Raw genomic sequence first — 4,683 nt, forward strand, 5'->3', positions numbered from 1 at the left:
GCATGAGTAAGTGTATATGTCTGAGTGTGCGTGTGGGGAGAATGAAGAGAGAGAGAATGAGCGAGAAAGAGAGAGTGATTAAGTGAATGAGAGAGAGAGAGAGAGAGAGAGAGAGAGAGAGAGAGAGAGAGAGAGAGGGGGAGAGAGAGAGAGAGAGAGAGAGACAGACAGACAGACAGACAGACAGACAGAAAGACAGACAGACAGACAGACAGACAAAGCAGACAGACAGACAGATAGACAGACAGACAGACAGACGAAGAAGCGGAAGTAATCTGGACTCACGATAAAAATACGCTTACCAAGACCCATAGATCTGCGAATTCCCTTCCAAAGAAATGACCGGAATAATTTATTTTTCATGGTAAAGGCCGAATTAACAAATACTTTCATCAATGCTACTCTTTTTGGAAAAGCAGTAAGGAATCTCAATTTTTGTGTCACGGCATGAGCTTCAAGGAAATTAGATATGCTTGGGTCAGGAACCGGGTACGAAATGCACTTGTTGCTTATCTATTTTGCACCAAACGACTCACAGCATTGTGAAGATTCATAATAATTATTATATCCTCACTGATTGGCAATTTTTACAACGAAAGTGAGCAGGTGCAGCTGTACAAATCAAATTAAGTCGGCGGCTTAGTGGTTAGGCTCTCAGACTTACAACTGTAAGGTCGTGGGTTCGATTCCCATCAGGGTTCTGTCTATTTTAATGGGATCGTCACTCCTTTGCAGGGCTGTAAAAAGAGTTGTTATGGGGGTGGGATATGGTTACAAAACTGGATATATTGTGTGGCAAAATTGGTAAAAGGATTATCCTTTATACTTCAATTAGGCGCTAATATTGGAACATTTCTTCGCATTAACTTTGATTTATTATACCGTACTGTCATTTCCCGAGGACATTAAGAATTTAAGATAGTGTCCTTCACCTTCACCTATCCCGTAGACTGGATGTCCGTCGGGACGCTTTTGAAGATTTGGCCACCAGCTTCCTCCACTCCATCCTGTCTTCAGCTTTCCTGAGTGTGTGATTGAGTTCCAGACATGTCCATTCCTTGATGTTGTCCTCTCAACTCTTCTTCGGTCTGCTTCAGCTCCTTTTTCTCACTGGACGCTGCCCTGCAGGATCATCCGGGCAAAGCTGGATGAACAGATGATATGTCCATACCATTGCAGTTTGCGTTTCCTGACCAGAATGAGAAAGTCAGGGTATTGTCCGATTTCATTTTTGATTCGTTGTTTGCCTTCATCATTTGTGGTGGGATCTTTGTATGAGATACCGAAGTTTTTATCGGAAGCATCTCATCTCCACATCTTTGATCCTTCTTTTAATCTCTGCATTCAAGGTCCAGGTTTCACACGCATACAAAACTACTGACATGACCAGGGAAGGCATCAGTCTGATCTTTGATCTGATGGTGATATTTCTGTAGTTCCAGATGGTTTTCAACTAGAATATTGCTGCTGGAGTTTGCGCTATTCTGGAAATTATTTCTAGTTTTGATCCTTCGTCTGTCGCTATTACACCCAGCTATTTGGGGATGCGTGCGGTCTCAAGCCTCTGGTTGTTGACATGGATGTTCACAGTGATGTTGTGGCTGTTGTTAGACTTCAGTTTCATCTTCTCAGCACTGATTTCCATGCTGTAGGCTGTGGAGGTCTTTTCAAGGTAGTCTACTAAGCTGACTGGTTCTTGTTTTTGTCCCGTAAGGCCGTCTATGTCGTCTACAAAACGTAAGTTATAAGTAGTTTTGCCCCCAATACGGATTGTTCCTTCGTGATTTTCTGTGTGTCTTACATGTTAAATGAAGAAAACTGAACTTGAAAAGAAAAATAAATCCACAAGAAATACCTCCGATCGTTGATACCGTGTGACTCAGATTTCTCCCTTCAAATTCTCCTGCCCGTCTGTCTGTCTGTATGCCCCCCCCCCCTCTCTCTCTCTCTCTCTCTCTCTCTCTCTCTTTCTCTCTCTCTGTGCGTCTGTCTGTCTGTCTGTCTGTCTGTCTGTCTGTCTGTTTGTCTGTCTATCAGTCTGTCTGCTTGCCTGCCTGCCTGACTGTCCCCCTGTCTGTCAACAAACGTTTAATACACAAGCTTTTCTCTTTGACCTTTTCTTTATCTTTTAAAGAAAACGTCGTATCCACTTACAGCTAAAAGCTTGAAATGTTCTAGAAACACTGATTTCGGGATAACAGCCCTAAGCAATAATGGATATCAGAACTATTTGTCTTTTAGAGATTGGTAAAGACTCCACATATATTTCTTTGCTGTATCACAGAAAGGCATTATTAAAATATGAATTAAGTTTGAGCTCCCTCTCTGAACTGTATGTAAAGGCTAAGTAAGGAAACATACCAGTTACCCTTACGATTATACAATACTTGTTCTCAGAACGGCCAACCTTAAATGGAGACTAAGGTCGCGATGACTTTCCTTGTTACACAATTTGAAATCATATTTCAGGCAATCAATTACTTTTGTAATTTAAATCAAATCAACTGTCGGTTTGAAAAGCAAGTGCGCACAAAAACTCCCACTGACAGATTGTAAGGACGAATGCGTGGGCTTGGTAGAGTACTAGTCCAGAAAGGTCGATACAATTTCTTCTGTCTACTGGGCTCCCTCAGATGCAACTAAAAGCACCCTGAAGGGAACTTAAAATCAAAATTCGAGCAGCACCGACTCGAACAAATTAATACAAAAGACGTAGACTGGCTGACCCGTAGAGCTAGACTGTTGCACCAACGCATGGAACCAGGACAAAGGACACATTGTTTCCTTTGGCTTGATAGAGGTTTTTGACCTTACAGAAACGGTCTAAAGAGAAAAGGTCTTCATTTGTCTTCCAGGATACAAAAGGAAAGCAGAAGGAAATGTAATTTAGACAAATGGTGGGTCTTGTGACTACTTCTCATTAAAAGATATTCAGGACCTTTTCGTAATGAAAGATGTTTCACTTTGTTTTGGATGACTAGGGCATTTGTTTAAAAAGTTTACGCTTTTGCTTCTTCGATGAGAAACACTAGTGTGGTGTTGTGATATTGATGGCAACATTAATAAATTATCAAGCATCCCGCATAATATGTCTTTATAATCATAATGTATTAACTTTGAATGTTCGTCAGAATTATATGAAATCTTATTGTTTCGATAAACATGGGTCAGGATAAAGAAGCTTTGTTTCGGGTGTTCCTAATCACTTTATAACTCATGACTCACTTATTGTCCAAATGCTTTTAATGGTACTGAATTAATTTTTGTTGTACAAGTCACATTATCGTACCGTTACATTTCCTTCACAATTAAAGCATCATAATCTAGATTTCTCTAGGAATTGGGATCCGCAAATTCAAGTGAGTATCCAGTAAGTCAGGTTGCAGAAATTTTGGGTTTTTCGATAAAAGTTAAGTAGTCTAGGTTCCGCAAGGTTCCGACAGTGATTACAACTCGAGTTCACACAACGGGGTCATGTGTCTAACCAATTAAGCAAACGCTGCGCCGTCCTATCTCTTTGCTGTTAACATATAATGGGAGCAGCTGCCACGAGGTTCGCGTTCTAACCACAAATCTTTTTTGCTCTTCCAGACTACCAGCTTTTGCCATGTTCTGACTTGCTAAACTGCTAAAACATGTCTTGCTCTCTCTCTCTCTCTCTCTCTCTCTCTCTCTCTCTCTCTCTCTCTCTCTCTCTCTGTGTCTCTCTCTCCACCCCACCCCCACAGTAAGCATGAGTTCACACTTGCACGGACGAGCACTTGACACACACACACATCTACATACATAATTTTTATGAAGGTAAACGATTTTCCTTTCTCCATTCTGTCTGTATGCCTGTGCCGGAATAACTCTTAGGTAACACCTGCATAAACATTTTCGTACCGAACTTATCAGTGACTAATTTTCGATATAAACATTTCTCGATTTTCCTGAAGGAAACGGGAAAGCTACATTAAATTATCGCAACTCCCCGCAGAGAAAGCCACGGTTAGCTGGGCAGAACATTTAGATAACCCTACGCGGAGCAGTGTTCTACCTGGTTGGGATGAAGTCTTTAACAATCTCGCTATTTTTGTAAACCTGAAGTTTATTTACATTCCTTACTTGAGAAAGAAGATTGGGGAGACAGTGTGATCTTTTCAGATTCCGTCTCGTTGTTACAGGGGGCAATTAATAAAATGACGTATAATGTAAACACGTAAAATGTCAGAGACCGGGGGGAGGAATGGGAATGATAAAAGTTCCAGTGAAAACAAATACAACAATAAGAAAAAGCTACTTAAAAGCTGAGGTGGCTGTAATTCAGAGCTAGTCGGTCTACTTTTGAGTGTGAGATTCTTGTATATTCCGAGAGCCGGTTCGAGTCTTTGAAATTATCTCTCTTTGGAGTAGTTTTCCGTATCTTTGTCTCTTCGCTCTTGCAAGTGAGTTTTAATTTTAGTAAAATTTTACGGCGCTCGCAACTGCATAAGGGCATATGAGCGCCAAGGGGGGGAATGTCAACAGAGAAGTCCAAACGAGGACTCAGGCTTACTATGCTCACCTCTCTAGCCTTAACAACACAAAGTCTGCTTCAACTATCAATGCATCCTGCAAATAGCAGGTCATAAGAGAGTGACAAACATACAAAAAAAGTGGGAGGAAAAAAATATGACAATAGTAAAGATGAGGAAAGAAAAT

At 41.0% G+C, this 4,683-nt stretch overlaps 1 protein-coding gene across 1 annotated transcript in view; it reads left to right on the plus strand.

Moving 5' to 3' along the window:
• The window catches only part of LOC101851383 (gonadotropin-releasing hormone receptor), a gene marked incomplete in the record, with an annotated part of 253,914 nt that overhangs the window by 36,726 nt on the left and 212,505 nt on the right, over positions 1-4,683 (plus strand).

The sequence above is a fragment of the Aplysia californica genome, unplaced genomic scaffold (genome assembly GCF_000002075.1).
Source record: "Aplysia californica isolate F4 #8 unplaced genomic scaffold, AplCal3.0 scaffold00016, whole genome shotgun sequence".
In the NCBI taxonomy this organism is placed as follows: Eukaryota; Metazoa; Mollusca; class Gastropoda; order Aplysiida; family Aplysiidae; genus Aplysia; species Aplysia californica.